Raw genomic sequence first — 25,000 nt, 5'->3', positions numbered from 1 at the left:
TCACGAGCTGTGGGTAGTGACAGAAAAAACGAGATCGCGGATACAAGCAGCGAAAATGAGCTTCCTCCGAAGGGCGGCTGGCCTCTCCCTTAGAGATAGGGTGAGAAGTTCAGGAGGGGGAGGAGCTCAGAGTAGAGCCGCTGCTGCTCCACATCGAAAGGAGCCAGCTGAGGAGCTTCGGGCATCTGACAAGGATGCCTCCTGGGAGAGGTGCTCCGGGCATGTCCCACCGGGAGGAGGTCCCGGGGCAGGACCAGGACACGCTGGAGAGATTATATCTCTCGGCTGGCCTGGGAACGCCTTGGTGCTCCCCCGGATAAGCTGGAGGAGGTGGCTGGGGAGAGGGAGGGGTGGGCTTCTCTGCTTAGGCTGCTGCCCCCGCGACCCGGCCCCGGATAAAGCGGAAGAAGATGGATGGATGGATGGATAGTTAGCAGGATATATTTTTTAAACTTTTTAATTAAAATTGTATTTGTTTTGTTGTCTTTCGTTGATTTTTTGGTTTGACTTTCAAATGTAATAATAATATAATAATAATTTAATAATTTAGTTTGTGGACCTCTGTCAGAGCGGTTTGTAAATGATGAATTATTTTGAGTTGTTATGACTTTTGCTAACGAACCGCTGCGCTCGGCCTTTTTGTGAGATTAAGCAGGCTCTCGCTCATTTTCCACGTTTTTAACAGAGCACAAACAAACTTGTAGAATTACATCCTCGAGTGATCCACGGCAGCTTCCCGAGGTTCTCCTGGATCCACGTCGTTCCCAGCGATCCTGCCGTCATCTTTTAAAAATACGTGCAGATGTTACTCAGCGTTCCACAGGAACGGGAATTCTTTTGTACTTAAAGGAAACGTCACGTTTACTTTAGACTCTACTGCTGTGTCTGTACAGTGAACTACTATATGTGTACTGTAGTAAATGCTGGCTGCTCTCGGGAGGTTTCGGCTTCAGGCTGAGGTGAACTTTTAAACCCTCACATTAGCACCCTGACACTTAATTGTTACCAGCACAGAGACCTGCACTGTAAACCACACACACACACACACACACGCACACACACACACACACACACACACACACACGCACGCACGCACGCACACACACGCACGCTGCTTTCAGAGCACTCAGTCAAGTCCCTCTCTTTAAGCTCGTGCAGCATTCCTCTCATTCATGGAAGCAGGGCCCTCCTAGTGAAGCGCTTAATTGGCTGCAGATTGCTCTTTAACCTCAGGGTTACACCACACACACACACAAGCCGCGCACACACACAAATACAAACACACACACACACACACGGGCAGGCTGTTTAGAGTCTTAAGGGAGACGAGAGTGGTTTTTACAACTCTGGAGGGAGGTCAAAGGTCAACAGATTTGTAACAGACAACCTCTAAAGATCTGTCAGTCAAGGCTAAGATGGTGACTACCACACACACACACGTCTCTGAGTGTGCGTGTGTGCGGTTCTTTTATTGTGGTTTCTGCAGAGAAGCTGCAGTCGGGACTTTTGAGTCGCTTTCTGGACTTTGTGAGTCCAAACGAGCCTCGGCGTGCCGGTGCGATCCACGTCAGCGCCAAGCAGCCCGCATCTCTGCGCCTGTTTCTCGGCGGACGTCTCCGACATGTGTCTTTATTTACGGGCAGTTTAGATATTTTTACAGGCTTTGTCTGTCTCTGTGCTCTGTGGGTTTGTTAGTGCCTCTCTGCTCTCCTATTGTTTATGATACACACTAAATATGCTTTTCTGCATGACTCACTCCCTCCTCTCAAGAATTAGGATCTCTGTGTTTCTCTCTCCCAAATTAGCTTTTGCACTTTTATCCCCCTGCACGAAACACTCGTCCTGATAACACGCCTGTGTGCTTCGCGGCGTTGCCGACCTGGAGGCTGATTGGCCGGGAAGAGAACCAGGTAGAGGCTGTGTGATTGTGCAGCCCTCTCGCTGTACAGGCTTATGAATGATTGAGCTACTGTAGCAGCGAGGGCAGATCATATTACAGACGCCATTTTGTTTGTTTCCCCCGCAGTATTTTGTGTCTCCTCCAGTTGTTTAACATATTTAATCCAAACAGGATGACGCTGCTCTGTGTGTGTGTGTGTGCGTGTGTGCAGGCGGGGTGGCATGCTCAGAGTTAATGCTGCAAATTGTTGTTAGATGCAGGTCTCCCTCTGCCATGCGTTTTGGACAGGAAGGCAACGTGATTGGCTTTGTTCAATCTTCCTGGCAGCCGACACCAGCTGACATCTGTTCCCTCCTAACCACTCAGACTTATCTCCATCAGGGAACACACACACAGATTCACACACACGCTCGTGTTTGTGAGGAAAAGAGCGTGTCCGCACTAGACGCACACACTGTCACACACGTGGGCTCGTTTTGCGGTGATGAAGAGTTCAGCCTGTGCCAGTTGCCACTTTTGTTACACGTGCGCTGAAGTTATTAAGGAAGAACGGGCTTGATTGGTCGTGCGCTCACGTGAGTCTCTCCGCGTCGCCCGGCCCCGCACGGCGGCCTGGGCGCGTATCTCCTGTCGACGTGTGGAATCTGAAAGCACATAAAGAACTTTGCCTCTCTTGAGCAAATAGCAGAAAGGAAAGCCGGCCTTTTTCCCCCCTGAAACGAGAGGATGAGGAAGGGCGGGCGGAGGAAAAAGGACAGAAGTGCGAGAGGCTGTTTGAAATTAGCCCTCCACTCCGGGGTCTTGGGAAACGAACGTGACGCGTCCAGATTCTGTGTTTTTGTTGCAATTACCAGGAAACGCAGATGAATTCTTCCCGGGCCATGTGTGCCGAGTTGTGTGTGTGCGTGAACGTGGCGTGTACAGATACGGATGTGTGAGCGTGGTCGTGTGAGCAGGTGGCAGGCATATTTGAAGATGACAGCAGGGGTCTGACCCATGCCAGGCTCAATAAAGCAGCCTTGTGACGGAGCTTATGTGACACGCTGTCCCTGGGGCTCGGCGGTCTTTCTCTGCCTCGCGCACACATGTGCACACGCGCACGTTTCCCCTCCGTGTCAGATAGCGAGGGCTGATTGCTGCGGGTACGTGTGAGGTCTGTGTGTGGTCTGATGACGACACGCTGTACGTAGCATTAGCTCGAGCGCTATTGATCCAAGCCCTCACCTCTGCGTTTTACACACGGCTGTATTTCCAGCAGTAACGGCCGACCGCGTGTTTGGAAATGCGGGGAGCTGCTTACGCTCGTGCAGTCGCTTAGCGTCCTGCTGTGCGTCACGCCAAACTAGAAACCCGCAGCAGAGTACACAGAGCGCGCTCGGTCATGTGACAGTTTCGGCCGTTGGTTTTGAAGCGTTCGGCCAGACTCCCGTTTGGAGCTCGTGGTCACGTCCAGAGTGCTTTATTTATTTCCTTTAGTTCAGTTTACCTTTGTTTCCCCAGGAAGTCTCACTCAGATCAAAATCTGGTTTACAAGACACACAAACACACGTGTTACACACATCAGCGTGCAGCCAAGACAGACTGCAGCGTGTGCAGTATGGCAACAGCAACGCCGAGATCCGCTCGCGTTTCTGTTCGGCTTCCATCGGAGGACAATCTCACTCCAAAGCAACTGTTAGAAAATGAGATTATTGACCTAATGATGCGGTTTTCCCTCCTATCGCTGGGCCCGCCCACCTGCTCACGCCAGCACTTCGTGAACCCGGTGAGTTGTCGGTCGTAGTCAGCGAGGGGCGCAGCACCAAAAACAGCTGCTTTTTTTTCCTCCTGACTCTGGAAAGAACGTCTTCTTCTTTCGGATGCTCCCTTCACGTGTCGCCGCAGGGAATCATCTCCCTCCGTCTCACGCCAACCCAACATCCACCTCTGTCACGCCAACGCTAGCCGTCCGTCCATCACCCAAGAGACATCAACAGGGCTTCCTCCTGGTAGGATGTACCTGAACCATCCCAACCGCCTCCTTTTGATGTGGAGCAGCAGCGGCTCGACTCCGAGCCCCCGCCCCGACCCAGAGCTGAGGGTGGAGGCGTGGATCGACTGGTAAATCAAAGACTTTGCTTTTTACCCAAAACCTGAAACCAAAAAGGTTCATCGCTGTTCTGGATCAGGTTGTTGATCACAGGCAAAATGACCATTGACCAATCGACTCTCACACGGACCTGCAGAGCGGAGAATAAATCGTACATCCCAGTCCCAACATCCCAACAGCCCAGACATGTTCAACATGAACTGTGCGGAGACAGCCATGAGGCTACACGAGGAAGGAGGTTAAAGTGTCTTAATCACACGTCAGCTTGACAGTAGTGCTTTGAGGCAGACACGACAGGCTCTGTGACGGAGAAGAGAACAGGTTGGATGTTAGCTGTCAGACAGACGCAGCTCAGATCTCTGCTGAAGCGCCTCTGTGAACAGCTCTGTGAACGACTTTACGGTGATTCGTTTAGCGTTTACGAAGAGTCCTGAACTCAGTCGGTTCTTGTTGGGATCGCTGTGTCTTTAAAGCAGAACTTTAGGTTTGATGTTGGTGACAGAACCGGGGTGTTCCAGATGTTCCTCCTGGAGAGGATGCTGAGGTGTTCTCAGAGGAGATGGAGGATGTCTCCTCCGGGCTGCTCACGCCCTGACCGCTCTCTCCAACCGTCTGAGCTGGCTCGGAGATATCGCTGCTTCTGTCCACAGTTTAGTTCTTCCAGTCACAGGTGTGACAGGTGAGGGTTCAGGTGATGGAGGCTGACCTGTAAACGCACAGGTTCGCCTCCATGCGAGACTCAAATAAGAATGTCAAAGAATGATTATTACGATTATTATATCGCGTTACAAAAGGTAAGAGAAACAGAGCCTCAGACTGTAACCGCGATCAGAGATCAGACGTGTGCTTCACAGGGTTTCACTTTATTTTCTCCTGAATGAATAAAATGATTAAAACAAGTTGTTTTGAATATTAAACTCGGTTTTCCAAGTTTCCAAAGTTCATTTAAAAAGGTTTAATTCCAACGAGCTGCTAAATTTAGTGAGAGCTTTTCTACGGTCAGGTTGGCCCAGTGTTCGACTTTTCCCTGTATTCGATGGAGAGATGTAATATTTTCATCATCATTATGAGAGCTTTGCGTGTGTTCGATTGCTGCCGCCGATAAGCTGTCGTTTCAGATCACGTAAACCCTGACTGTAAGCGAACCAGGTCTCGCACACAGAGATAAGTGTAATCTTGTAGAAGACAACAGAAGGAGATAAAAACAATTTAAAGGCGAGGGAAAATGAAAGTAAACAGAGGAACTTTTTTTTGCTTATCTGTCCTTTCAGTTGTGGTTTCCACTTATTTGCTGACTCTATAAACCAGAAGAAGAACGAGTGACCTGCTGTATTTGCACACAGTTTTTTGAAAAGTGCAGCTCACTTTGCTGGAAAACAAGACCTGCAAGATAAAATCATCAGAGACTGTGTGTGGTATGCATGCACGCACGCATTGCTGATGCAATCTTCCACTTTTCTAATAGTCAGAGTCTGAAACAGCATTCGAGTCGTTTCGTACCTGCGGCTCCGGTGGAGTAGAGAACAAGGACTCGTGTTTTCCTCTGCGTCACGCTCCGGTGCTGCGCCGCCATTTACCGCAAACATCTGGCTCGCAGAGGAAGTTTCCTAATCGCTTCTTAGCTGTTTGTTTAATTTCAGTGGCAAGTCACAGAGTCTCAGAGATGGTACCCGGTTATAAGACACCGTTTCCAGGTAATTTGATTGGAACACAGGTGAGACAGAGAGAGCGTGGCGGGGAGGAGGGATGAGCCAGTGAGCCAATGGGAGAACAGCTTCCGGCTTCTTTCCTCCAACAAGCAGCTTCTGTTTGGTCGCTCTTACACGTGTCCTGCGTGTTGTCAACATATAGAAAGAAATATCAGATCACGTATGACCTCTGACCTCTCCTCCAATGTCAGCAGATGAAGTGTTACAGCTCATAGGGAACGATAAGGTTACAGTAACGACATGAATGCATGTGCTCTGAATGAATGCTACTTTTATTTGGAACAAAATCAACTTTTCACACATTTTTTACTCAACATGATATAAATGTCCACAAAAACATGACTGTGTTTTCAAAAGGATGAAAACCCAAATGAAAACAATGAAACTGAGGCTCCGCTTTTATTGTTAAAACAGTCGTGAATGTGACACTTGTTAAAGGCTAGTGTGATGCGCCGGCTCGTTTAAAGGTGACGACACCTGCGACCTTATTAGGTGCCGAGGTTCTTCGGTTTAACGATCGTAATAACGACTTCATCCGCGGGTCGTTCGCCAGGGAGGGGGCGGTCAGCCTGCTAGAGGAACACGGCGAGGATCTACTGTAGATTTGTGGCTGAAGAGCAGTGGCGTCGCTGCTCCATGTTTTTAGGCTGCAGGAGGAAGAGCTCGCGGACTCGCCGAGTGAAGCGCGCTTCCTGTTTTTTCCACTAATCTGCCTTTTGTGCAGAACTCGCTCTCTTTAAAGTTGAGTTCAAATGTCTGCAGAGAGTTTTTAACCCTCCTCCCTCATTTTCTCAGTAACTGGCGGACGATCTTCAGAGCTCGCTTTATATCCAGAGTGTTTCACTGGTTTTATGTACAGTAAATATGAGCGTGTTTTTCTTTTAGATGACTTGAAGGCCGTGTGTTCTTTGGTGCAGATGACCCTGGGAGTGTGACACTAAGTAAATGCTTAAATGTGGGACTTCATCAGCGTTTACGTTTGAATTGTCGGCGTGAGCTTGGCTCAGGTGAAATCCGAGCCCCACCTCCTTTACATCTGGAAAAAGCTCTGGGTGTAAATCCCCCCCAGCTCTCTGTGAAAAAGTGCGAACTAACAAGCGTTCAGCAGCTTGTAACACGAGGGGACATCGAGCCCCGTCATTGAAGAGAAGCAGTGGAGTCTGGCCAGACACCACTGCTAAACAGAGGAAGTGAGAGGGGGGAGTGTGTGAGCGTGCTGTATAGTGAGTTGCCATTTATAATTGGCCTGCAATGGTAGATGGCGGCTGGCAAGGACAGTTTTTTTTTTAAACACAATCTGTGTGTGCTGTCGGGGCGATGCATCGCTAATGACAGAAAGCTCGAGTGGTGTGGAAGCACAACAGTGCCTGGTGGCTACGAGGCCAGCCCTCGCAAATATGCTCAGAGCTCAGATACAGGATGGATGATGTACGAGATCGCACACAATCACTGTGGAGACCGCTCATATCTGAGGGCCTGTTCTTACTCCAGTCGCATGTATCAGACTGATCAGATCTCACCGTCAGTCGTACCGCTTTTCTACTCAAAGGGCTTCGCGCCTCGTTCACACGTTCACGCTCCGATGAACACGTCCAGAGTTCGGTGTCTGGCACGCAGGCTGGAGCAGCCGGGGATCGAAACACCAAGCTTCTGCTTAGCAGCTCTACCTGCTGAGCCCCAGGTGTGTTACCTGTCACCATGGTTCTCAACCATGACTTACCAGGTTTAAGCACTAACGCCTCCTGAAGACGGTAGTTTGGATTAAAAGACAGTAACCCTGACACATGATGACCTCGGATCGACAGTGCGTTAATCACAGGTGCGTCTGAGACTCTGTCCCTCGAGAGGAGGTCGGTCATCCAGAAAGGCTCGGAGTCGAGGCGCTGCACCTCCTCATCGAAAGGAGGCAGTTTGGGTGGTTTGGGCATCTGACTAGGATGCATGTCCCACTGGGGGGAGACCCCGAGTCAGAACCAGGACACATGAGACATCTCTGGGTGAGCCGGGAAGGTCTCAGGGTTCCCCCGGATGAGCTGGAGGAGGTGGCTGGGGCTTCTCTGATAATGTGGAAGAGCAGCATCTTCTCAGTTTGCTGAAAAATACATAAATAAAAAGAGGCAGCAGGAATTTCAGTCGTCGGCTTCATCACCGGAGGTCTGCGCTGCACATTCTTCCTGCTCCAATAATCAGCCACAAAGTCAGGGAAGAGCAGGGCCCCGATAACCGGGCTGTGGATCAGACCCCCCTCCGTCCATCCCGCCTCACCCCACATCCACCCTGCCTCCCAAAGCCTCCTCCATAAACAATGAAAAGTTAATGAAGAGGTAACTTAATGATGTAATGAATATGGCGGCGCTCAAGGTCAAAACTGGCTACAGTCTGGGCACAAGACAGGGGCCAGGTGATAACACACGGCTTAATGTCACACACACACACACACACACACACACACACACACACACACACACACACACACACACACACACACACACACACACACAGGCTCAGTGTGCACATAGATTTAATGTTATTTGTCAGCTGGCACTGGGAGAACAGGCTCTGTGTTTGAATTGTCTGCAGAAACCTGCCTACATGCATCTGTCTTTAGAGTGTGTGTGTGTGTGTGTGTGTGTGTGTGTGTGTGTGTGTGTGTGTGTGTGTGTGTGTGTGTGTGTGTGTGTGGAGGGAAAAGAGTGTTTGAAGTACTGTGGGTGGTAAGAGTGTGTACTTGTGTACCAGCCACTCTGTGTGTGTTAGACAGTGCAGGTTCTGAGCTGGTGATTAAAAATTGAAAGGGTTTGAATGACATGGTGGAGAGTTTGGCGGATCCAGGTAGGATCGATGGAGCTCCGGCGAGCGGCCACCGCCCCGGCTCGAGGGGCTCGAGGGGCTCGAGGGGCTCGAGAGCTCTCGGGAACGTGTTTGTGTGCAAGTTGTGCCTTTAAACAGTCGGTGAAGCAGCGCAACTTTAAAAAACAGATCATTTTTCTGCAGCGCAGCACTTTTCCTTCTGTGCTGTTTGTTTTAGAGCGCAGCGGTAGAAAATCTGGATTTATGTGAGCTTTTGTGGTTGTTTTTATCCACACGCAGCCAGACGAGTGCTTGATTTGGTCAAAAAAGGTGCGCGTTTGAAATGAAACAAAGACGACGAGTGTAAGTGAAGAGGAGAAGGAAAGGTGGTAAGGAAAAGGAGGCAGAGGACAGCAGCCAGGTGCTCGCCGCCTTCGATCTGTTTGGCCTCCGCCGGGCTAAAGAAGTGTCTACATCTCACTTTATCCCCTTATAGGCTCTCCTCTCTGTGTGGGGGAGGAGGACAGGAGGAGGTGGGGGAGGAAGATCATGAAACAGAAGCACTTTAGCTGCACATATTTTCCACGTGACAGCAGGATACAGGTTCTCAGATCATTCTTCATCTCCATCTTTCTTCTTGTTTATGCAAATAAAGTCAAAGTCATGACACAGTCACGAGTAACCTCTGCAGTCTGTGACCAAGAAACCACCGCTCCGAGCCCGAAGCCGGAAACGCCCGATTTAAAAAAACTGGAGTGAAAATGAAAAAAGAAACTGCATCTCAGTTTGCACACATGCACTTTATTTTAAATATTGTGGTTGCAGCACACGTTGGCCTGATGAAATAAGGTCAAGGTGTGACGAGTGAAGTGGGTCTCTCAGCCTTCAGTCCTCGAGTGTGTGCGTGGAGCCGGCCGCGGTGCAAAGTCTTCGCACGCAGCGGTGCCCACAGCGTCAGTTGCTCCGACTCTCTCTTGAAATCCGCTTGCCCGAGTGTTCGGCGGCGGCTCAGCAGGCAGCAGCCGAGCAGCTTTCCCCGCTCGCCACCTTTGTCGTGAATCGTTCTCTCTCGCAGGTTTTTCCTGTCAATCTCCTCGCCGTGCTAAAAGCAGAAGACACTAAACTTAGCATCCCCAAGGCAATCTGTGATCCATCTGATCTGCTGGCCAGCAGGCATGCTAATGCACTGGCACTGCAAGGCCTGCACGATATTGTATTATAGGCATGGATGCTCTATTATTAGATGATATGAATAGAATATCTGCTGTGAGTGTTTTATGAAGGTCAAAGAATTGAATCAGAAATATTTTAACGCTCAGCCAGACTGTTGTGTGTTTAATGTATGTTATCACATGGGTTTCATTCTCACTTTCAAACCCATTATGGAACCTGAACGGGCCTTAATGCACTTTTAAGGTTTGTTTTTTAAGAGCAACACTTTAAATAAAACGTGCACGAGAAGGTAAGCACGGACTCGAGCCGCGCGGCCAAAACCCACGTTTCCAAAGAGCGGAGGGCCGAATTTAGACGTAAGAGGCGTGTTTTTAAAGCTGTGGAGGAGCGAACGGCTCCACCCTGGGCGTCTGGAGGGGAACGAAGGCGTTCGGGCTACTCGTTCCTGCAGCGAGGCCTCCCTGGGACAAAAGACGCCCTGTGGAAGAGAGCCACCAGTTAACCGATGCGGTGATGTCACGGTGACGACGGCCATTTTTTCTGTACGGCCTACGATACTGACGCACGCGGGTCTCGGCATCTCCCGGTCTGATCTGTAAGAAATGTGTAGATGTGCTAACTCTGGGTCATTTTGGCCAAACGTAAACACTCGATCTCCCCATCAGATTCCATTAAACCCCACAAGAACACAAACAGGCTCTCCAGGAAGAAGCCCCCGAGCAGTGGCATTAAACAAGTGCTCTCGTTGGGACATAAATACTCTGATCTTACTCCCATAAATCATGCTGAGATTGTACATTTGGCCCGAGCACAGCTTCAGGTTCGCACACTCCTTCTGTAAACAGGTTCTCCCTCAGCTTCTCACATCTTCGGTCCCTGGGCCCGATCCTTTTTAAAAAGAGTCTCGCTGTAATCAAAAACAATAACTGCTCAGAGCGTAAACTCTTCCAAGCCCCCCTCCGCCAGCCCCTACCCTCTCCTTGAAGTATGAAATAATATTCTGTGTGTGGGCCCCGGCCGAACGCTGAGAACGCAAACATTTCACAATAAAGTTGTTTAAATAAAGGCCTTGGCATAGATGACTGGGAGATAGAGGACATGCTGCGTTAATTACAAGCCCCCGTTAAAATAAACCGCCGGTATAAAATATGAGCCCCCCCCCCCTCCCATTCCCGGGGATTTGAACCTATAAAATATCAGCGAGGTGTGCACCTCACATGTGCTGTTTGGAGACCAAACACGACGGCGGCTCGAGGAGGGAGCGAGCTCGTCAGACAAAGACGAGAAAGAAAAAGCACAACGCAGCTCCACGATCAACAAAGAGAGCGTGTTTATTCTGCATTTACAGACTTACGAACCCCCCCAGCTCGCTCCCCGCCGCCGCCGCCTGGCATTAACCGAGAGGCAAAACAGCCGAGTTAAGCGGCGCGTTTATTATTCTTCCAGGCCTGGAAAGCAATACGCTCTCAATGCACGGGCGTGCTCGGCCTTCCCGTCCGGAGCGCCGCGGCTCCGTGTGGAAGTTTCAGTGCTCGCAGAGAGCCAGCGAGATTATTTTTCCTCAAGTGTGGACGTAAGTTTCTGCTCCGTGCTGCTGGGTGGCCCACTCCGCTTTAGCCGTGTTAACATAAGAATAGAGCGGTGGCCAGGAGAGGAGGGGGGGCGGCCGGGGAGCTGGTTTAAATTATTCTGCGCCTCCGCCGCTGCATAGCAGGAGCTGTTGTTATCCACTTAGAACATCAGACGATTTGTTCCTTCTCCCTCTCCCCTCGCTCCCTCTCTCAGCCCTGTGGGCGTCTTTATTCGGGCCCTTTGTAGCGCCGTCGTGTTATAAGGCCCGACCCGGCCGGGGCGCACCCCGCTCCCCTCCGTCTCTGGCCTGAGTGAAGACGGCCTTAAAAACCAGAAATATGAAATGCTAGCTGCGCCCGGTGACGAGGCCGTGACGCTCGCAGGCCCAGATGAGGAATGCAGTTATGAGGAGATGTTTGTATACATCCAGCCTGCGCCTCGCGGAGCAGCGATGGCGGTTGAGCACAGCTTAAAGACATCTGGATGCGATGAAATGCCATTTGTCTAAACAATCAAGAGTCTTTGCAAAGCCACCCAATGTGCGCGCTGCTTTTAGTGCATACTTGTGCAATGTGCTTCAACAGAAAGGGATATTGACAAATATTTCATTGCGACAGCTTCATGAGATGAGAATTTTTTTAAAAAAAATTTCCTCCGCTGCTGTAAACATTAAAAAAATGTGAAGTTCATTTGGAGTGGAGTGGAGTCGGGGGGTGTGGGGGGTGGAAATGATGAGAAAACCACGGTGGCATTTATAAATAAGGCAAATCAGCGAGATTGTAATGTAAATACGTCCATTCTGAGCTCATTCTTCTTTAGAAAGGGAGGGAAACGGTGAACAATAACCGCTCGCACTTCCTGTTTGACCATCCGCCGTGCCGAGGAACTGGAGGAGTTTGGGCGGACCGACCGAAGACGTGAAACGGGCGAGCAGACAGAGAATGAAGCATCGCGTGTCAAAGAAATGCCACACCTTTAGATTTATTCTCTAATTAACTCCATTTAAACAAATGGTGCGGGCACTGGTGGCAGCCGTGCTCTGCTATGCCAGCGGTGTAGTAAGTGGGCCATGCAGACATGACTGGGATAATAAGCGTCATGGAATCTAATCAGATTTCTAAGAGGAATTGATTGTTGTGAGGCAGCCGGTGCAGGAGTCGGCTTGACAATAAGCTGAAATTTAAGTGTTAATTTTTATGCTAATCCTCTGGCATCTCTGTGTGATGCAATTTGGTCCAGCGGGCTCTCGACTTTGCGCCGCAGATATGAAATTGTCCCGCGCACAGAGAAAATGTCAGCTTGCCAGCCTCTGAAAGCTTGTAATTTATTAGGTATGTTTCTATTAGTATGTGTCACAGTTGTTAGAGAGCCACATGCGCAGCCAGCCACCTCCTCTCCCTCCATCCTCCCTGCTCCACCTTTTTTCTCCTCCACACGCTGCCGTCCGCTCTTTAGCATGGCACGCACACACACGCGCGCACACACACAACGTGCATGTTCTTAAGATGGTCTCGGCTCAGTGGCTGCTGCACTGGGGCCTTAATGTATTATCATATATCGGGTGGTCCTTGCCCCTGGACAAAAGGCTATTTAATGCAATTTAATGACATTCCAAAGAATTTGTGTGTGTGTGCTTGGAGAGTGGGAGGGGCTGCTGGTGCAAGAGGGGAAGAAAGGGAGGCAGGAGCAGGGAAATAGAAAAATAAAAGAAAGGTGGAGGCCGCAGATGAAAATAGCATGTGTGTTTTTCATGGCTCGCCCAGGCAGACGTCTCCGTGTGGAAGGCGTGACTCTCCCTCACCTCCTCGCTCTGCTCGAGTTTCCACCTGCAGCAGGAAATCAAGTTTGAGCAGCTCCGAGAGGCTGAACATGTGTCGGCTTTCTCCGCGGGCCTTGGCAGGTTACACGCTGGCTCGTCACTGGATACCGCTGAGCCTCTGCTGGTAATTCATGCAGGCAGAGGCCTCGGTGGTCTGATCCCCGTCACAGGGCAGAACGGGCTCCTTGGTCATTTCTTTCACTCAGCTCCCATCTATAGCCAGCGCAGCCAAACGTGCTAGTAACCAGTGAAACTTCTCGCCACGAATAGAAGCGTGGCCGACCTGTTTGATGGCGTTCATTGCTGCAGACAGGAAGCCAGCGTGAGCGTCCTGCGAGGACAGGCTTGATCTGAGACATCGTGGGCCACATATGGCCCACTTTGGTCTTAGGTGGGCCGGACCGGTGAAAGCCCCTCCTGCCAGTGTAACGAGGTTTAAAGTAAAGTAAGGAAACCATCTTTGATTTAAACTGTAAGAAATAAAAGTGCAAAATTACAGAAAACATTGTGCCGGCTCAGACTGTGCTGCAATTATAAAACACAAAGTTTCCCTCAATTCATGGAAAATGTCTCTTTTCTGTGGGAATGTTGTAAAAAAAGAAACAAATTTCAATAGTGGAAAAAAAAGATGTCTCTTATTTAATTGTTTGTCTAAATAACTGAATCCACCGTGAACCGATGCCCTCTGTCACGTCTCCCAAAGCCATCCAGCCTTTAGAGGTTTGGGTTTAGAAGCTGGTGGGTATTAAATGTGACACCAGCGCAGTGGGAGGGAAGTATCACTGCGTATAATATCATCATATATATATTCTATCATGTAGCTGCTCCGAGGCAGAGTTTAGAAAGACGAGCCTCGCAGTGGTGTGTTCGGCAGCAGCCATACTGGGTATTTACACTGTGTGTAATTCTGCATACAGCATCTGTAATATTACAGTAACGAAGCTGTGCATGATGCAGCAAACAGCAGGTCTTACCCGGGAACATCTCCTCACAGTACGAAGCATAAAAACGCAGCTTTCAGTAAACGTGTGTGCACATATCTGTAAGTCCACTCCTGGAAAATATGATTAATGTTTTTATGGCTCTCAGTGGAGGAAAGTCAATAGAGGGTCTGCTTCCCACAGCCATAAAGCTCCAGTGTCAGATTTACACTGTTTTATCTACTGTTGCCTGCTTTAGTCTATTTAGTCTATAACCGTGTGTGTGTTGAGGGGGGGGGGTTGGTCAGATTGATGTTTGCAGCTGCAAATGCACAAAGTGAGTGATGAAGACGATGGCGATGAAGAACGGTGTGCTTGTTGGTGAACAGAAACATTTTCCTGTGAACAGCTTTAAGAATAAACGATAAATAAACGAGACTCTCTGTGGCTGAAACGTTCGGTTTCTTTAATTTTACCTCCCGATCAAAAACACATTTGTAGATTTGACCTCTCAGGTCTGAGCTCTGTGATGTCATCATGATATGATTTTTGAATCACATCAATAGTTTTTGTTGTGTGTCGGTCAGACTCTTATTGAGCTGAGGCTACTCGGTAGTCTGGAAGGAATCCCTGATGTCTGCAGAGCCTCTTCAAACGGAGTCGGTCTCTGCCCTCACCCACCTGTTAGGGACACAAAACACACAGCAGAAGAAGAAGTTGTTTTCCTTGGTTTCTGTTCAGTCGTCTTCCTCTTGATGTTTAAACGCTGATAAAATCGCAGCTCGTCTGCAGAGTGCTCGAAAGCCAGTAAAACTGTACTCGGCGGGCCCAGAAACACACTGAAAGGTTTGGATACAATTCACATATAGGTCAATTAAATGCAACAACATCTGCTCTCTCCCTACCATTTGCATATAGCATTCATATGTTAATGATGTCCCTTGTTTTTTTTTCTTTCTGTGTGTGTGTGTGTTTGTTTCTCTCTCCTTTCCCCCTCTACTTCCTCCCCTCCTCCCGTCTCTTTGTATCGCCAAACAAAAAGAGATGCTGAAAATTTGGATTCATACTTCCCTTTTTGGAGAAAAAAGAAAAAACACAGATACGCCCGTCCTATTTTCACTTCCTCTCGCCTCGCGATTAAAGGGGAGGTTAGACGGGTGCCACGGTTGTTCCGTTGCCATGCCCCTGATTTTGACAAGAAGCGCCTTTAACAGCAGAGAAGGCGAGGCCCTATCTCTTCCCCGAGCAGCTTAATGCCTTATAAATCAATGATGACACAGATGGACTAGCGATAATCTATTTAGAATGCCTCACAGCAAATATTGTTGTGCAGATGATTAGACAGCCAGTTATTTTAACTCAGACCCCTAAACCCCGTCTTCGTAACGCTCCTCGGATTTATAGGAGGCGTTCCAGAGCCGGCGTTTGCTCTTATTTGAAGTAAATTTGGGGGAAAAACAGATGTAGAGAAATGAAAAGTGAGAGGGGTGTGTGAGTGTGTGTGTGTGTGTGTGTGTGTGTGTGTGTGTGTGTGTGTGTGTGTGTGTGTGTGTGTGTGTGTGTGTGTTTGGGTGGCATGGGCAGCTTGAGAAACAAAAGACACTGGTGCTGGTGTCTCTGCCAAGGCCATAATGATAAGGCATGTTTCTTCAAAGATGGGGGAGGCAGAGCACGATTGTATCTCCAGGGCATGTGTGTGTGTGTGTGTGTGTGTGTTAGGCAGCCTAGTGACACAAGGGGGGTTAATGGCAATCCAGGGTCTCTGCCCCTTTTCATGGTCGATGGGTCTCAATTTAGCGTGTGAGGGTGAGGAGGAGGAGGAGGAGAAGAGGAGGAGCTGCAGGAAAAAAGGAGTGCAGAAATGAAGTGGAGGTTGTCAGACGTGGCAGCTGCTCCGAGGCCCTGATAAATATAAGCCCTTATTGATCGGTTGAAAATGAAAGATCCCCGAGTGGCGTGCAGTATTTAGCTTCTTGTCTGCCTCGCGTCAGCGGTGGCCTTGCCTTGGAGGGATAGATTTTCAGCTGCGCCTCCGGGCACCGCAGCGCCCCAGCTTTGATTTCATCTTTAACCTTTTTCTGCTGCGTTCCCTTGACCTCTGAAGCAGCGCTTACTGAATTTGTTAGATTTCCATCTTGACATCGACCCCTCCTCCCCATCGCTGTCAGCGCTCCTTCTCATCCCTCAGGTCTATATTTCATTATCACCTCCTCTGTTTCTCCCTGCAGGTGGCCATCGCAGTGAGCAGTAGTCAGTGAGGAGTGGCAGCCAGAGGCCTCTTCATCCTAACAGACAGGTTGCACACCAGTATGCAGGTGGTGTATTAAGGTGAGTTCACACACAGTCACGCTCTGCCGTCACGGAAGTACGCGCGCATGGTTCAATAACATGACTGCTGCACGAGTGAATCCCTCCACCTGTACACCCAGAGTCTACCTGCTGGAGTCAGGGTCAGCAGCAAGACAGGAGACAGACAACAGACAGACAGACAACAGACAGACAGACAACAGACAGACAACAGACAGACAACAGACAGACAGACAGAAAACATACAGACAGACAGACAACAGACAGACAGACAACAGACAGAAAACAAAGACACAACAGACAGACAGACAGAAAACATACAGACAGACAGACAACAGACAGACAGACAACAGACAGACAACAGACAGACAACAGACAGACAACAGACAGACAGACAGAAAACATACAGACAGACAGACAGACAACAGACAGACAGACAACAGACAGAAAACAAAGACACAACAGACAGACAGACAGACAGACAAGAGACAGACAAGAGACAGACAGACAGACAACAGAGACAAACAGACAACAGACAGACAGACAACAGACAGACAACAGAGACAAACAGACAACAGACAGACAACAGACAGACAGACAGACAACAGACAGACAACAGAGACAAACAGACAACAGACAGACAACAGAGACAAACAGACAGACAACAAACACACAACAGACAGACAGACAGCAGACAGATAGACAAAAGAAAGACAACAGACAGAAAACAGACAACAGACAGACAGACAACAGACAGACAGACAACAGACAGACAGACAGACAGACAGACAGATAGACAAAAGAAAGACAACAGAAAGACAACAGACAGACAGACAAGAGACAGACAAGAGACAGACAGACAGACAACAGAGACAAACAGACAACAGACAGACAACAGACAGACAACAGACACAAACAGACAACAGACAGACAACAGACAGACAACAGAGACAAACAGACAACAGACAGACAACAGACAGACAACAGAGACAAACAGACAACAGACAGACAACAGACAGACAGACAGACAACAGACAGACAACAGAGACAAACAGACAACAGACAGACAACAGACAGACAACAGAGACAAAGGACAGACAGACAACAGACAGACAACAGACAGACAACAGAGACAAACAGACAGACAACAGACAGACAGACAACAGAGACAAACAGACAACACACAGACAACAGAGACAAACAGACAACAGGCAGACAACAGACAGACAACAGACAGACAACAGACAGACAACAGACAGACAGACAACAGAGACAAACAGACAACAGACAGACAACAGACACAAACAGACAACAGGCAGACAACAGACAGACAACAGACAGACAGACAACAGAGACAAACATACAACAGACAGACAACAGAGACAAACAGACAACAGACAGACAACAGACAGACAACAGACACAAACAGACAACAGACACAAACAGACAACAGACAGACAACAGAGACAAACAGACAACAGACAGACAACAGACAGACAACAGAGACAAACAGACAACAGACAGACAACAGAGACAAACAGAAAACAGACAGACAACAGACAGACAGACAACAGACAGACAACAGACAGACAACAGAGACAAACAGACAGACAACAGACAGACAACAGACAGACATACAGACAAGAGAGACAAACAGACAACAGACAGACAACAGAGACAAACAGAAAACAGACAGACAACAGACAGACAGACAACAGACAGACAACAGAGACAAACAGACAGACAACAGACAGACAACAGAGACAAACAGACAACAGACAGACAACAGACAGACAGACAGACAACAGAGACAAACAGACAACAGACAGACAACAGAGACAAACAGACAGACAGACAACAGAGACAGACAGACAGACAACAGACAGACAAAAGAAAGACAACAGACAGACAACAGACAGACAGACAACAGAGACAAACAGACAACAGACAGACAGACAACAGAGACAGACAGAGAACAGAGACAGACAGACAACAGACAGACAGACAACATACAGATAACAGACAGACAGACAACAGACAGACAGACAACAGAGACAGACAGACAACAGAGACAGACAGACAACAGAGACAGACAGACAACAGACAGACAGACAACAGACAGACAACAGACAGACAGACACCAGACAGACAGACAGACAACAGAGACAGACAGACAACAGACAGACAGACAACAGAGACAACAGACAGACAACAGACAGACAGAGAGACAGACAGACAACAGACAGACAGACAGACAGACAGACAGACAGACAACGGACAGACAGAGAGACAGACAACAGACAGACAGAGAGACAGACAACAGACAGACAACAGACAGATAGAGAGACAGACAGACAGAGAGACAGACAGACAGAGAGACAGACAACAGACAGACAGACAACAGACAGACAGAGAGACAGACAACAGACAGACAGACAGAGAGAGAGACAGACAACAGACAGACAGACAACAGACAGACAGAGAGACAGACAACAGACAGACAGACAACAGACAGACAGAGAGACAGACAGACAGACAGACAGACAGACAGACAGACAGACAGACAACAGACAGACAGACAGACAGACAGAGAGACAGACACAGACAGACAGACAGAGAGACAGACAACAGACAGACAGACAACAGACAGACAGACAGACAGACAACAGACAGACAGAGAGACAGACAGACAGAGAGACAGACAACAGACAGACAGAGAGACAGACACAGACAGACAGACAGAGAGACAGACACAGACAGACGGATGGATAAACCAGCCCTCGGTCAGGGGGAGCTGCTCTCACTGACTGCTGCACTGTAGTCTGAGACAGTGGAAGCCAACACCCCACAGGGTTTTTAACAATAATTTTTCTAATCACGTTTGATAAGAATGATAATTAATAATGCAGGGAAACCTTTAAAACGTCTCAAATCTTTACTTTTGACACATGTCAGTAGATATGACCTGTGCTGCTGTATCAGCGAGCGCTTGTATGCAATTATGAAAATAAAAGTGAATTCTTAAAGATGAGCGAGAGGCTCTCAGGAGAGGCAGCTGACTAACATGACGACCACCTCGCTCGCTGGTTAGGTTCCAAAGTAAAGATGAAGAAAAAGCTCAAACACCTGATATACCTGTGCAGACACCTGAGCTGCTCTGCCAAGTGTAGCATGTGTGTGCCAGCAGCAAAATGTCCTGAGCGTGGAGCTTTTCCACTTCCTGTACGGTATTTACTTCTCCCACTGTCAGGATAAAAGAACAAGACACACACACACATTCCAACTGTTCGTCATTCACTCACCATAGTCTTATCCCCAAAGGCCCCGAGTCTTAAACCAAAACACACACACACACATACACACACACACACACACACACACACACACACACACACATAGTCACACAGCTACAGTACACTGCTGCTATGTGCGCAGACAGAACTTGTAACAATCTGGATTGTGATAATCTATGATAATCATCCACCACATGCCACCTAAAAACGCACATGGGTGGCATTCAACACCCACACTGGCACATTGCTTCAGTGCATCTCGTCTCCCTCTGCCGCTCTCCCCAATGTCACTACCTCCAGCGTCAATGTCACCACTCGGCTCCTTATTTCTCACACGGCAAAGGCGGAAAAGCAGCGAATCTCCAACAATTTATGTTTGGCATTAGTGTAATTGAATCCCACTCATATATCAGAGGAAGAAAGTTGTGAGGTGCGGGTGATATAAATGCAGGTAGGGATCCATGAAAACACAGAGCTGTCCCTCCCCCCTCCCCTCGCCTCCCGAACAATGTCTCCCATCTCTTTTTTTATTCTCTCCCTCTGTCCCCTCCTTTAGCTAGATGGATGATAAATTCCCAGCTACAGAGCCAGCAACAGCTGTTGGCAGACAGGCCTGATATGAGAATAGCAGCATAGGATGAGCAGGCATTAAAAATTAATATGCTATTTAGCCTAGGTGTATTTTAGGTATTTGACATTTTCATGTCCGGGACAGAGTAAATTTATTCATAGTACAGAATAAAAAAATAAAAAAAATTAAAGAAAAAGAGGAATGGGTGCAGGCAGCGGGCTGAGGGAGGGGGTGCAGGAACACTAAGTGAAGGCCATTTTGGTTTTATGGTCACCCTGTTTCACTTTGCCTCCCAACACGGTGATCTGTGTGTGTGAGATGAGGCTACACACACACTCACACACACATGGAAACAAGAGCAAAACCACTTTTATCTGCTCAGACAGGCTGAGACTGACCCTGCACCCTCCTCTCACAGCCACACTCACAGTTTCTGAAGAATAGTTTGGTATTTTTACTTTTAGTCATGTGATTATTGGTTTTAGTCCTGCACAAATGTCATGGACAGCATGAACCCAGCATGTGTTCTGATCAGCCCAGAGCACCTAGAGAAAAACACCCATTTCAGAAAGATAATAGCATTAACTAGAATTTTACATTAGCTAATGATAGCTTTTTTTGTGACGTGAACAGTTGCTGAAGTTCATAAAGATCGTGACTACAAATCAGCTGCAGGGAAACACCCTGCTAAAAGAGCAAAAGAGAAATAGTGGTTACCAGATGTACCTCCATACTGAAGTGTTGATGATATCCTGAACTTTACTGTCCGTAAGAACTGCTGTTAACCCCCATTAGCTACTGATGGCCTCTGTTAGCTACTGTTGGGCTCTGTTAGGGGCTGTTAGCCTCTGTTGGTTACTGTTAGCCTCTGTTAGCTATGGTTAGCCTCTGTTTGGGGCTGTTAGCCTCTGTTGGCTACTGTTAGCCTCTGTTAGGGGCTGTTAGCCTCTGTTATGTGCTGTTAGCCTCTGTTAGCTATGGTTAGCCTCTGTTTGGGGCTGTTAGCCTCTGTTATGTGCTGTTAGCTACTGTTAGCCTCTGTTAGGGGCTGTTAGCCTCTGTTATGTGCTGTTAGCCTCTGTTATGTGCTGTTAGCTACTGTTAGCCTTTGTTAGGTGCTGTTAGTTACTGTTATCTACTGTTAGCCTCTGTTAGGTGCTGTTAGCTGGCATAAGTGAAACAGTCTTTGAAGTGTTGGACTCTTAGTGAATAAGTTTTGATATGATGTGAGAAGGTAATCAAACAGTTTTTCAGCTGGAAAGTTTGGACTCCTGAGCCTAACATTAGCTGACATAACGTTAGGCTCTGTTGTGTAGCCGGCTCGTTGTTAGCTGTCCGGAGACTTGGATGTCTGATTTGCTGACAATAATTAATTGCAACAATATCAGTGATATTGGTGTGCTAGAGCCCTGACTTCAGCTAAGGACATGAGGGTTGAGGTGAGAACACAAGGATGAAGCTTTGTCATCTGTTTTGTAGTTTGTGTTGTTGATTTTGATTATTCCAAACAGGTGATCTGTGAAAACCTTCATGTTTTACTTCTTTCCGTCTGGGACCCATGTAAGCCACAGATACTGAAACCAGATTTGAAACTACAGGTAAAAGATGAGATGTGCAGAACAAAGAAGCAGAGTGAACCAAAATGAACACTGTAGAAGAAGCAGAGGGGTAGCATTATGCAGTATTAGGAAGTTAAACGCCAGCTGTCAGAAATGTAAACTCTGTGCTCTGCTCCATCATAAATATCAGAAACGATTTTGACGATGAGCTGGTACGGAGCACATGTTCTGTGTGTGCCGAGTGTCGACAGGCGGACGGACCCCTGGAGGACCACACGGCCCCAGGCCGGGTCATGCTAGGACAGTGTTTAAGGCTCCCTCTCTCCCTGCTGCTCCACCTTTGGTGATTAATGGCTAATGCTGCTCTGGTACATCTCTATATCCCTGCTCATCCTTCCCTGCTAATCGTTGTGAAATCTTAGACATGGCCTGGATTTGGGTTCCTACAGAAAATGTGGGATTGGATTCATGTGAATTTGGTGCTTCTTTATTCTACCGTTTTCATTTTTAAACCTTTGCTCTGATCAGAAGGCAGATGAGCACGTCTGTCTCAGCTCAGTGTGCTTATTTTAACCCCACACTCGGTCGTTTTCTACTGCTGACTGTGTGAATGAGAAAAGGTCCAAACAGGGACAAAGCTCGCTCTCAGCCCTCCGACCTCCTAACACAGACTGTCAGCAGCCAGTGTTTCAGAGGCGATGTGAAAGATACTCAGCCAACCCATCATCCACTTAAGCAGCTCAGAGACCCAATAGTCACCAACAAGATCGATTAGTCGAGTCATTTCAGCGAGCTGATGAATCTGAAGCCCCGCGCCCGACATTTACTACACAACACACCGTCCATTACACTCCAGCAGGCGTGTACCGTCAGCTGCCTGCTCAGATTTGAGTTTGTGCTTCTTTTATTTCTCATATGTCTTCATATAGCTGCTTTCTCTCTGAGACAGGGCTGTTAATTAGTTTGGTGGATGATCTTAATTGAAAGGAAACCTACTTAAAGAGGTTGTTCCACATTATTAAGCAAGTCACATTTCTCATGGAGGGTGAGGAAGAGGAGGAAGGAAGAGTGGAATAATGTAACGTTTTGCAGAAACTACTCGGAGAAATCTGAAGATAAATAATCTCATTATCATTGTCATCCTCCTCTGGATGCTCGCAGAGGCACGTTTCAGCCACGCTTCTCTAAAGCCCACAAAAGGACGCCGAGTCGTTTTCAGCACGCTTTATGGTTTTATGGTGATTGTTAGATGGAATCTGAGGAGGTCAAAATGCTGTAACTCCACCCCATAGACAGACCTGCTGGGACGACGCAGTTAGCATCTCTGTGCTTCCCTCACAGGAGCCGACAGGATCTCCAAAGGTTTCTGAATCAGTGCAGAAAATCATCTTTGTACAGAAGTAAAGTTTACGATAATTACAAGCTGTGCTCAGTGGAATCATGCTAATGCAGCTTTTATGATTTTTGAAGCGTAAACGCAATCCCAAGAAATAAAAGGCTAGCATCCAGATAAAAACAATCTACACTGTGGTCACATGACGAACAGGAGAGGTCATGTATAAAATGTTGAACAGTCCTGCTTTACAGCCATCGGCTCTGAATCCGTTTTCATCTCCTCGCTCTCCGGTCAGAGGGATGATCATGGAGCACGAGCTGGAGGAGGTGACATAAGGCAGGTGTGGGTGCGTGCTCAGATCCACGTTAACGCTGTTCCCGAGCCGGATCGACCTCCCCGATCTTCCTCCGGCGTTACAAACGCTCTGACAGCTGACTCACAGGTGTGTTTTAAAAATATGAATCGCAGGTATAATTAAACAGACGACGCGACTAAAAGCTGCTTTGAACCCGTCACTTCTTCCCTCTCTGCGTTTCCACAGTTGGCACAAAGTTCCCGCTGCCGTAGAGCGAGCACGGCGCCGTACATACACCGACTGTTATTACCTTGGGGAACGTTTAGCAGCTCCGTGTTTAACACCATAACCTCCGCTACATCAGCAGTGGCAGCAGAGTAGAAAAACCCGGGAGGTGGAAACCAGAGACGGCTCGTGTTAGGCGAGCGTTCGACTGATCACCACAATAAAGACGACAGGAGGGGGGGGAGAGGGAGCGTGTAACAAGTCTGCTTTATTTCCACCTATTGGATGATCAGGGACTCTTAAGGGGAGGGATAATTTCTTGCGATATCCCGACTACAAAGTAAACAGAAATCAAAGCCCTTCACGCTCCCAGACAGAAGCACTATATGAAAGAAGCCGTCTTAACAGCCTCCTTCATTTCCTCCTGTACTTCCCATTGATTTCACCTAGCTAGTGTTAAGTGAAACTATCGGAGACACAATGGATCCACTTGACTTTGAGTCTCCGAGCCGCTCGCGCCGGTGATTGGGCCCCCGCTGTGCACTGTAAAAATTTCCACTGTAAATTTACAAAGGACTGCTTTGTTTTTACTGTATTACTGTAAATACATCTGCACTTTATTACTGTGATCTGGAACATTTTAAAGAAAGTATAAATATAATAATGTATAAAACTCCACAGCTCGTAAATCAGATAATTTACACCAAATACATAATCACACAAACCTAAAAATGTCCTAAAATAATCTACAAAATAATATTACGGATACAGAACGGCACGTTTTAAAAGATCCTCGGCACGCCAGGAGGTAGTACAGATCACCTGTAATCTTCTGTTTTTGTTTATGTGTATAAAGGAAAAACTCTTATTAAAAAGACATTGTTTATGAACACCATCCGTGGCACACAGCTGTGGCTTCCAGCTGTTTGAAGGCCGATCGTCGACAGGTCACACTGAAACTGGCACAGGTAGTTTCCCTGCTGGAAGGTGGAGGCTGATGTTTTGTGTTTAAACGCGTTCGCAGCAGCCTGCACAGTCGTCACGCCCGGCGAGGAGCTGAAGCAGCACGTCCATAAAACAGAGACTGAATCAAAGACAACAAGTAGTGATGTTTGTGAACTGTCCCTGAGTAAGAGCGGCTTATCGAACGTATTGGAAACCTGTAGAGTTTTACTTTATTCAGCTGGTAAAACGCGGCATGGCGGCCCGTCACAGCGGCCATTGTGCTTCTTGCTCGCTCACTGTCACTCAAACCCCCCCCACCCGAGCGTGCAGCCCCCACCTCCTCCTGTCTGTCACAGAGCAGTTTGAGGGCAGCGGCCTGACGGGGAACTCGCTTTCACCTGCGGGTCCCCTCGTCTCTGCGGGCCGCCCGGCTTCTTCCCCGTGCGCAGACGGAGGGAAACGGCCCCCCTCCAAATTTCCACAAAAGCCCGACGTGC

At 48.2% G+C, this 25,000-nt stretch overlaps 1 protein-coding gene across 7 annotated transcripts in view; it reads left to right on the top strand.

Annotated features, from left to right (window-relative positions):
• The window catches only part of znf536 (zinc finger protein 536), a 167,881-nt gene that overhangs the window by 66,178 nt on the left and 76,703 nt on the right, over nt 1-25,000 (top strand). For all 7 annotated transcript variants that reach the window (XM_040012046.1, XM_040012047.1, XM_040012048.1 and 4 more), the window contains one exon: nt 16,201-16,300. The gene's annotated coding sequence lies outside the window, so the exon portion shown is untranslated. The remainder of the gene's footprint in view (nt 1-16,200; nt 16,301-25,000) is intronic.

This window comes from Simochromis diagramma, unplaced genomic scaffold (assembly GCF_900408965.1).
Source record: "Simochromis diagramma unplaced genomic scaffold, fSimDia1.1 OVJJ01000603.1, whole genome shotgun sequence".
Taxonomy (NCBI): domain Eukaryota; kingdom Metazoa; phylum Chordata; class Actinopteri; order Cichliformes; family Cichlidae; genus Simochromis; species Simochromis diagramma.
This window is presented reverse-complemented; position numbering and strand designations above follow the sequence as displayed.